General features: G+C 34.3%; 1 pseudogene; it reads left to right on the top strand.

The window, feature by feature from the left end:
- The first annotated feature begins 5,727 nt into the window (after positions 1–5,727).
- On the top strand, positions 5,728–10,529 carry LOC109242438 (annotated as a pseudogene).
- The last annotated feature ends 883 nt before the right edge of the window (positions 10,530–11,412 follow it).

The raw sequence follows: 11,412 nt of genomic DNA, 5'->3' as shown, positions 1-11,412 counted from the left end.
TAACTGTCAAACAACACTTAGCTAGGTGAGTGAAGGAGTTAGAGTTGAGGGTTATATCTTCCTTTAGCCAAATAGGTCGCCCCTCCGTGCAAAGCACATTTGTCATGACCTCCCATGTCACCCCGGGCCTGTCATGATAGTAGTCAACATCGCGTTGAGTGAATGGAGGCAACCTCAACACCGGCGAATTTTGGAATCTGAGCACTGACCACCGTACCCCGCACTATACAACTCCCTTACCCAAATTCAAATGGCAGTTGCAAAAATTCACGAAAACCAAACATCTTGTTGACAGGTGCAGGGTCAGCAAAGAGGAACTCCATTTCCCGCCTCCGGATCTCTTCATACATCTCCACTTTTTCAACTCGGAGGGCAGCCCGATCAATCGGGATTTCCTGAAATGAACGTTATTATTAGCTTTGGCAGGAAGTCATCCTCAGCCTGTTCCGATTGGAAATCTAGATTCATCATAAGCAGGTCGGTGGGAAGGACCGCCAGAGCGCCTGTGCCTTTTGGGAGCCATTAATCCTGAAAGCAGTTAACAAACCATCAACAAATTGCATTAGCTATGCCAATAGATGGTATTACTCAGACTTCACACCCAATGACACCAGCTATAACAAACTCAACAACAGCCCCCTTTTCCGTACCACATCCGGCACCAATACACCCCACACTTATTCCATTCAATATTATCCCCGATATACAACACCACAAAAGACAAACACCATTCTCCAACAATTTAGCACCTATGCTAACAAACTACAACACAATATCTTTACAACAAGTCACCATACAACAACAACCATCCTGACAACACCCCAAACCTAAGTCGGGCTTAGAACACCCCCAAAAATAGACAACATATACCACCATTCTTGGCAACACATGACCCAATACCATTATACACCATAAAACTAGTGTTAGGTCTCCAAACCACCAAAATAATTTCACAATTATATTATAATGAGACCCCAACTTAATGTGCACCAACGAACCCCCCAAACATCAACTACAACAACAATAACCATAGTAATCATAAAAGAAAGCAAAAAAAAAAAAATTGAAATTACTATACAATCCTAACTAGGGTTCAACTACAATTATAATATAACAAAATTACACTACTTAGAAAATAAAGAAATAGAGAGAGAGAGAAGAACTACTTGAGTTGAAGAGAGGAGAAAAATGGAGGTATGGGGATGAAGGGTGTTGAAGGAAGAAGAGAAGAGAAGAGTTGTTTGTGAAGAGAGAGGGAAAGAAAGAGGGAATGGGGTGTGTGCGGAATATTGTGTATTTAGATGGGGGGGAGTGTTTTAGGGGTTTAAAAAATTAGGGAAAAGAAGAAAAGAAATTTTTTTTTTTAAAATAACACACTTACCTGGCCGGTCTGGGGCCTGCCGCGGTTCTGCCGCGATTGCGGTGGAACCGCGGCATGAAGTTCCGCGTGTTAATCTACCGCGTTTCACCGCGGTCGCGGTGGAACCGCGTATAGAACGCCTGGTCTGATTCTAACGCCCAACAAACCCTTTTTTTTTCTATAATGGTTACAATTACAACAATGTCATGGGTTGCCTCCCACGTACGCCTGATTTAACGTCGCGGCACGACTCATATGAGCGAAATCACGGTTCGCTCGATTTCTGAGGTTCATTCAAATGTAGCTCGGTTATCTTCTTAGGCTCGTTCATACCCACATACAATTTCAACCGACTACATTGACTCTAAATGTACGAGAGTCATCTTCAGTAGAAACTTCACAGCTCCGGATGGAAACACCTCAACCACACGAAATGGTCCAGACCACCTTGACTTTAGCTTACCTGGGAATAACGCAGTCTTGAGTTATAAAGCAGTACCCTAATCTCCAGGTTTGAAATTTCGTTCAATGATGTTCTGATCGTGAAGCCTCTCATTCTCTCTTTATATAGCCTTGTGCTCTCAAAAGCAAGAACCGGAACTCCTCTAGCTCATGTAATTCCGTGACTCTCGACGTGTGCCCGCAGCTTCCAAGTCTTAAATTCAGCTGTTTCAGTGCCCATCATAAAGTGCACCCTCGAGCACAAGAGGTGCCAAATTGCTCATCCCTGACGTTCCGTGTGGGGCGTTTATGTCGCCCATATCAATTCGAGTTGTGTATTTGTTGTGATTGTTGAAGTCTTTTGTTTGCACGATTCAATGCCCGGAATTCTTCTCGGGGTCTGAGAGTCCTTCAAGCAGTTCTCCAGTCCTTGTAGAATTTCTAGGCATGCACCTGTGCACCCAGATCAACAACCGTCAAATTTTCAATGAAAAAGTTGGTAGAGAGAAAACTGAATACAACAATAATCTTGTATTTCTGTCAATGGCAGTTGATAATTCCGTTAAATCCCCGGCAACGGCGCCAAAATTTGATCACGCCCAAACTATGCCTTCTAAAAAGAACTCTGCGGACGTTGCAAATATAAGCCGAGCATTACGCCCAGGGTCGAATCTACAGAGAGTTAACCTATCAACCGCTATTTCAAACCCACCAAGTATTCAGCACCAGCTTCTCAAACATTCAAATTCTCAGTTGAGTGTTCTTTAACAACTAGCTTGCAAGTAACTAAATGGCTTGTAACTAAATTAATAAGGTTGTAAACAATATATGGGACAAAGCTAAGGCAATGATTTCCCCTATTGATGGAATCCTCCTGTTTATGCTCATTACAAATTTACCCACTCATCTCTATCAATCTTTGAACGCTAATCTTACCGCAAATCTCTCTCCGAGTAATCACAGTAATCTACTATTGCACCTCCCGAGATACACTAGCTTGCTTTATTTAGCACAATTCAATCTAGATTGCACCCAGACTTCGTTTTCCTAATCCCGCCTTTAAAACCCGCAATTATAGATTCCTCTAATATCTAGGAGTGGTGTTGTTCAACAATACCCAAATATGCACTCTTTCCAAGTTATGCACACTAAATAGGTAAGCTAATTGAGGATCCTGTCAATTAACTACAACGAACACGAAGTTGAACAAATAAAGATTAAACTAGCAATTTGTATTCACATAAACAAGTAAGTTCATCCCCAATAGGTTCCATCAAAGGCCTTAGACAAAGGAATTTAGCTCTCATAGATATGGGAGAATAAACTACGCTTGAATTCATATAAAAATCAAAAGAAAGAAGAAAGATTGTTAGAGTACTTGCTCAACAATTGTTTTCCTTGCTAAGAAACCTAAAAATCAATACATGCCTCTCTTGGGCGAAGTCTAGTGTTTTTAAATAGGGTTTAGGTCTAAAAATCCCGTGTTTTACACTTTAATCCTGAAGTTTACTGTGCCCACCGCGGTTCTACCGCGGTCGCGGTAGAACCGCGGCCCAAACGCCCTCGCGGAATCTTCAAACTTCTCAGAAACTGCCTTCCACCGCGTTTCACCGCGGTCGCGGATAGAACGCGGTGGAACTTGTACCCGGAAATTTTGGCCTGTTGTTGAATGGGATACTTGGGAAATTCAACAATTGGCCTTTTTCATCAATAGTTAACTCCAAAACGCTCCTTAGCCTTCCTTACACCTATATCACCTGCAAATCATGAAAAGCACTAATAAGAGCATTTTGTTGTCATTTTTCCACATTAAAAGTTCACAAGAAGTGATTATTTGGTGCGTGATTATAGTCAAATTCACCTATTATCAGTTTTCGTACAGAGTTTTGACTTTAATTTTTTTATAACTTAACTACATGACAATTTTAATTACATCTTTATATTCTTAATTTGTCGTTTGGCATTATTTCATTGTAAATATTTTAAATTTTAGGTTTATAAATTATGTTTCAATTGCGTGATATTATCCATATAATATATTTTTTCTCGTAATAATTCAAAAAAGTTTTCTTATATCAAATTTAAATGTCTAATTCTTCTATATATCTACAATTATATTATTTGTTTACAAAAAAATTCTCTATTTTTTGTTCTTTGTCTATTGTTACAGTGTTACCCGTTACTTAATTTCAATTAATGGAATTCCATATATAGTTTTTAAGTGATATTTTCTTATTTGACAATCTCCCACAAACTCTTAAGATTGCCAAGTGGATTTATACTAGCTTGCCACTTGGCTTAACCACAATGCAAACTTTTTTGCTTTAATAATATATATATATATATATATATATATATTATATATATATTATATATATATATATATATATATATAATATATATAGATATATATATATATATATATAATAATGATATGGTTTTTCTTTCTCTTTAAAATAATCTTTTTATTTATTTTTAATTTACTATATAACATTTGAATTTATCAATAATATTTTTGGTAATTAATTATTTAATTGCTTTATTTTATCATTTGAATTAATTTAAAGTATAAATTCTCTCCCACTATCTTTATCCACCTCTTTCTAAATATATTTCCCTTATAAGTATGATATTTTATTTAATTTTTTCATTTAGTGTTTTATTCTAGACAAAAATAAATGTGCATATGATCAAACTATATTTGTACTTCACCAAAAATATTACGGATATTTTATTATTAAACTTCTAGTAATTATTAATTTTTTGAAGATTTTAGCCTTCAAAAAAATTATTTTTATTGTATACTTGTTTAAAATTCAGAAAACTTAGTCTAAAATAGGTACTTTGGATTATCCATTATGAAATAAATAAATTATTAAATATATCAACATTCGGGACTTTAGGTTAAAACCTTAAAATATATTCTTCAACTCATTAAAAAGTATTGAATTCTTAAAATAAATTAAAATTGCATATTAGATTACGGTAGGATATATTCTTCTCACTCGATATTAGAAAAGGAATCCAAATACTATTGATATCAAAATTATTTGAATTTAATTTCAATAAATGGAATTCCATACATAGTTCTTAAGTGATATTTCCTTATTTGACAATCTCCCACAAACTCTTTAAGATTGTCAAGTGGCTTTATAGTAGTTTGTCACTTGGCTTAACCACAATGCAAGCTTTCTTGCTTTAATATATATATATATATATATATATATATATATATATATATATTGAATCTACTTAATTTTGTTCATATATTTATTTTATCTATTTTATGAAATTCTCATAGTGAAAATTTTGCTTTCGCTCTCAACCTAAAACCTTTGCTTTAGTTACTTTATGCTGGGCCCTGGTTCTCAACAAGCCATGTGGTCTTCAATGGCCCCAGCCTCTCCTTGTCTAGCCAAGTTATTTTTAATATTTAACCTTAAATGAAGTGATTCATACATTTGTATTTGACAACTGTTGTAAACGTGGACAATTATACATATCGTGAGGTTAGTATCTTTTAATCCCGGTAGCCAGACGTCGTTAGCTTTCGTTTGGCCATAAAATTTGGGATTTTTTTTACTTCGAACTTGTTTTCAAATATCTGTATTTTTTTTTATAGATTTTAATTATTTTTTTTTGCCAATTTTTTTAAAAAATTCTTCAAATCTAAAAAACAACTCTAGAGTAGTTTTTGAAGTTTTTTCCTCATAAAACTTCAAAGTCTTTTCAAGTAAAATGCATGTCCAACACACTTTAAAAAATTAAATTTTCATCCCATCTTCAAAAACTCATTTTTTTCGAGTTTTAATTAATTCTATGTCTAAACGCTAGCATAATTGGCTTAGGAGGGACAATGTTGGAATTTCAAGGATAAATTTGGTATCACCCATCTATAAATAAGTGATACCCCATTGGAACTTTAATGTGCCTAGCCAAAAATATTATACTATATTCGTATAATATGGAAGTTGCCAAAGTTCTTCACATGAACGAAGGAATTGGAGAGGCTAGCTATGCCAAAAATTCTTTGCTTCAGGTATAATATAATTACACAAATTTTTATTTCCGCATAGAGGTTATAAACTCTCAATTATAATTTGGGATAATGCATAAAATCCTTCCAGACCTATAATCATATTACCAACTACATACCTTTTCTTTTCGGGGGTTCTATTACCCCCATGAACTATTTTAAAGTAAAATTATTTACCCCTTAAAAAGCTACAACCAGATGCGTGCAAAGTGGTGAAATACACGCGCCTAAAATGTGTATTTATGTACTTAAAAATTTTTTTTCACCGTTTTCTCCTTCTTCTTTTCCTATTTGCAGACCTTCATTACCATATCCGGCCAAAAGGCAAAAGCCTCATTTGATGGGTTTTATATAATACTTGTTTGATATTGTCAGATCTGGCTGGATAACGAAACTCCGACGAAGACCCTTGTTTCGGCGAAACTCCAATGTTGTTGACCGTTTTGACTGTTCGTAGGTTCTTACTGAATCATGCTCATTTCTCCCTCAAGTTGTAGCTCTGTTTCTTTTATTAAACATATCTGCTTTTGATTTCTGGGTTGATTTTGTGTTGTATTGGATTTTTGCTCTGGCATTTCGCAGTTGAAACAATGTCCCCCTTGTTCTTATGAGAAGAGGTCTAGTAGACAAAGGAGACTAATTAATTAGATGATTATGTTATGTCCAATCAAAAGATGACACTTATACCTGTTAATCAATGTTAAAATTATTTTTGTAACTTCCACTTGCCGTAAGAGAGTGAGTGTGCACACTCTCTATGCCATGTCAGCACTTAGGGTGTTGTTTATTACACTTTAAAATAATTCAGGGAAGTAATAGGACCCCCGAAAAGAAAATGTGTGTAGTTGATAATATGGTCATGTTCGGGGAGGATTTTATGCATTATCCTTTATAATTTCTTTATTTCATTTCATAGCCACACAAATACTACTACTTGTTTAAACAATAAGTTTCTAAAGTACTATAGCCACACAAATATTATATATATTTAAGACTTACTGATTTACAAAGTTTGTAGCCACACAAATAAAAGTTCAAAAGTCTTACTCTCTCTATTAAATTTTGTGCCAAGTCAAACTGCGACAAACAAATTGAATCCTTCTGATTTACATTGCATTTCTATACAGGAAAAGGTGATCCTAATGACAAAGTCAATAAGAGATGAAGCCATAACTGCACTCTACCGGAGCCTTTCCCCAGAAACCATTTGTATTGCGGACTTAGGTTGTTCCTCTGGACCTAACACTTTTCTCGCAATTTCCGGACTCGTTAAAACTATTTATGAAGAATGCAAAAGCAATGGCCAAAAGCAGTCGCCGGAATTTCATGTTTTCTTGAATGATCTTCCTGGAAATGATTTCAATATGATTTTCCGGTCGTTACCGGCGTTCTACGAAGATTTGAGGAAACATATGAGAGATGGATTTGATCCGAATTGCTTTGTCACTGGAGTTGCTGGTTCATTTTACGCTAGACTTTTCCCTTCCAAGAGTCTGCACTTTGTCCACTCCTCTTATAGTCTCCACTGGATTTCTCAAGTACGTTTCATATATAGGATAATATTCGTGTTTGAAGCATATGATTGCACTCTTTGACTAGTGAAACAAATACAGATAATCTCACGTACAAATAGAGGCGGATCTAAGATTTCGAGAACATGGGTGCACTACTAAAAAAGGAGGGAAACTAATTAAGTGTTGAACCAAATGCACCATTCAACCTTTATGGAGCATGGGTGCCAATACATAATACTGGACAAATTTTAGAAAATACACACATAAAATACCTAATTTGACGGAGGGACCATAGGTTCACGTGCCCCGTATTGTAGGCTATAGATACGCCCCTGCGTACAAATCTCTTTTCACTTGGCTGCATGTGGTTTTAACAGGTCAAATATTTGCTATAGATACAAATATTTTAGCTCTGTTGCAATTTACACCCGTAATGTCTGTCCCATTTTGAGGGTGTTTGGCTAAGCTTATAAGCCGGTCAAACTGGCTTATAAGCACCTTTTGGCTTATCTACATGTTTGGTAAACACTCAAAGTGCTTATAAGCCAAACGTTTATAAGCTAAAATCAGCCATAAGTAATAAGCTGGTCACCCCCAACTTATGGCTTTTCAGCTTATAAGCACTTTTAGTTTGACCAACACTTTTACTAGTTTATCCTTAATAATATTTTCTAATTCACAAAATACTTTTCCCAAAATAAATTTCTTGACTTTCTCTTCATTCCATATTCGTTATTAATTCTTTTTTTTTTTACAAAGAAATTTTTAATTTATAATCATTTGAAAATAATTCAAGGGTATTTTAGTCATTTTAACAAAAGAATAGCTTATCAGCACTTTTTAATCAAACACATCAACTACTTATTATCAGTTTCAACACTTCTATCCAAACACGTAAATGCTTATTTTAAAATTCAGTTTCGGCACTTAAAAAAACTTTTCAGCACTACAAGCTTATCAGTTATATACAATCAGCTAATCCAAATGGGCTCTTTGTCATATGCACTATGTCCTATTTTCTTTATTATTTTGAAGAATAATAAAACACTTTTATAATTTTTTCATGAGAGTAAAATAGGAAATATAAATAATAATAAAAAATGACATAAAATTAAAAAAAAATGGCTTATCCATTTTCTAAGTAGATAATATGGTTCTTATCCATATTTAACCCGTTTTTAAAATAGTTCATTATCCAACCCATCTTTTAATGGATAATATGAGTGGATAACTGTTTCTAACCACTCTTCCCCTCCATACAAGACTGCTTAGGAGCATGCATGAATTGATTGAGTGTTTGAACTGCAAAAGATATTTCTGACCTAATTAATCATGGTTAAGGACAAGATTCTTCTCCCAACCCTTCAGTGGCTGTGGCATGTCATTCTTGTCAGCTGCTACCTTTCCAACCGCTTTAACAGATTTATGTTGAACTAAATTTTCTCTCTATCTTCGTAAGGTAGGGGTAACATCTGCATATACATTATCCTTTTTAGAACCTGTTTTTCATATTGCACTGGATTATTTTTGTAATTTCAATCTTTAATTTTTCTCTTTTTAAATTACTATTTGAAATCATTTATATAGGCTTCAGAAGCATATCCAGGATATAGGTTCTATAGGTTTAATTAAATGACTTTCGGGTCGAATATATACACAATAAGATCATATTTATTCTGAACAGCTAACATAAGATTTGAATTCATGACTTGTGATATATAGGTGCCTGATGGTATAGAGGATAACAAGGGAAATATTTACGTGTCAAGAACAAGTCCACCAACTGTGGTTAAAGCATATTATGAGCAATATGAAAGAGATTTTGTAACTTTTCTTAAGTATCGTTCAAAGGAATTGGTGAAAGGTGGACGCATGATATTGACAATGCTAGGTAGGAAAAATGAAGATCTCTACAGCAAGGGGTGTTACTACGTGTTGGAGCCTCTGGCCATGGCCCTCAAGGAGCTAGCTGCAATGGTAAAACCAAACAAAATTTTAATATATACATATCATAGACATAATTAAATACCAAATTTATTAAACATAAATTGCATATATCTTGAAAAAACTATAAAAATATTAATTATATATATTTCTTTGTACTACTGCTTAATTTATTTTATTTTATGTGGCAAATCTGATTATGTCATCATATTTCTGTGATTATAAGAGCATATCATCATTAGGTTGTATATGTTCAGTGAGCTCAGTAGTTTTTTCAAAGGTAATATATATATTAAGAAATTCACTAAATATTTATAAATATTTGTTTGTGAACTCAACTATCATTACATATTAACTTGAGGTCGTTGTAGCCGTGTAGGTACCGATAGACTTAAATTCTAGATCTATCTTTGCATGTTAGTAATAGTATGAGAAGTTTAAAGTTAAATTATTTTTAAATATTAAAGTTTACTATTTGTAAAAATTTAAAGAAAAAGAGTATCATGTAAAATAGTGCAGAACAGAAGGAATATAACATTTGAATTTCAAATTGCCTATCCAACTTATTATGATCAGCGATCATTTTTTTAATTGACCTATAGTGCAAAATAATATATATATATATATATATATATATATATATATATATATATAGTGTATTTACATTATTAATATGCAGGGTTTAATAGAAGAAGAGAAAGTAAATTCATTCAACATTCCTACTACCATCCATCTCCTGCAGAAGTGAAGTATGTAGTTGAAAATGAGGGATCTTTCACTATTAATGTCTTGGAAACTTTGGAACTTCATATTGATGTTTCCGATGAAAAAGGCAGTAATAAAGGTCAGTCCGATGCACAAAACGACTCATATTCACGCAAGGTTCGAGAAAATGTAGCATCCCAAGATTGCAGCGATGGTGAGTACAATGTGGCACATTGCTTGAGAGCTTTGGCTGAGCCTTTACTTGTCAACCATTTTGGTAATCTATTGAATATGGATCAAGTGTTCAACAAGTGCAGAGAAATCTTTGTCAATTGCATGGCGAAAGAGAAGACTACATTCACAAATGTCATTATCTCCATGACCAAAAGAAACTAGGGCTATATTTGGTTATGTTAAACATGAAGAATAAACCCAAACAATCATCCACCAAATCGCTTAAAATAAAAATGGTCGGTGGATGTACAATATACGTATAATTAATAAATTATTAGTGTATAATTGTGTATAATTATTTGCATATTCAATTACCCTCTAGTAAAAGTAAACAATGAATCTAGCCTGCTATTTGTGTTAAATTACCTAAGAAGAAATCCAATACGAATAGTAGAATTAAAACTGCTATAAGCCTATAACAACTATGGCAACGATTAAATCAAGGGAGGAGAAAGGTGGGGATCAGATTAGTATGACTTTTTTTTTTGAATTTCCGGCAAGAATTCCTTTGGGTTACCGTGAACTAGCAGACAGATCATTACATGGATGTTCCCTTCAACATAAGCGGACGAAACTAGTTAAGAATTTGTGCCACTATATATCCCAGGTCGGATTCAACCAGATGTTGGGCTAAACTAGCCCATGAATATTCTTAATATGGTGTGATATTGCCTGCTTTGGACCAAACCCGCATGGTTTTTTCCGAAAGGTCTCATAGCATTAAGAGATCCTTACTGTTTACCCGTAAAATGATAGAGTTGAATTTATACGTGGTTTATAGACAAGCGAATTAATTTGATCCAAAAATAACAGATGAATTAGACAGAAATAAAGACTTAGCCTTAAGATTGAAATAAACGGTAGATATCTCGGTTTCGGGAGCAGAGCTACCGGGAGCAATAAGAACAGTGCAAATAAGCAAGAAAGTAAAATGTTATTGAGCTTTTGATAGAATATAGTGTATGCTTATCAGAAAATTCGTGTCCTTACAATGGTGATAGAACTCACTATTTATAGTTATACCTAGGGAACAAGGTCCTAGGATTAAGATCCTCTTCAATGACAATTATGAGGGCCATTGAAGAATATGTAACGGTGGGCAGTGAATGCCATTCTCTATAACGGATCATGAATGTTGTAGAATATTCTATATTGAATGCTACCGGATGACGGCATTT

This window comes from Nicotiana attenuata, unplaced genomic scaffold (genome assembly GCF_001879085.1).
Source record: "Nicotiana attenuata strain UT unplaced genomic scaffold, NIATTr2, whole genome shotgun sequence".
Classification (NCBI taxonomy): Eukaryota; Viridiplantae; Streptophyta; class Magnoliopsida; order Solanales; family Solanaceae; genus Nicotiana; species Nicotiana attenuata.
Note: the sequence above shows the minus strand (reverse complement) of the source record. Positions and strands in the feature narration are given on the sequence as shown.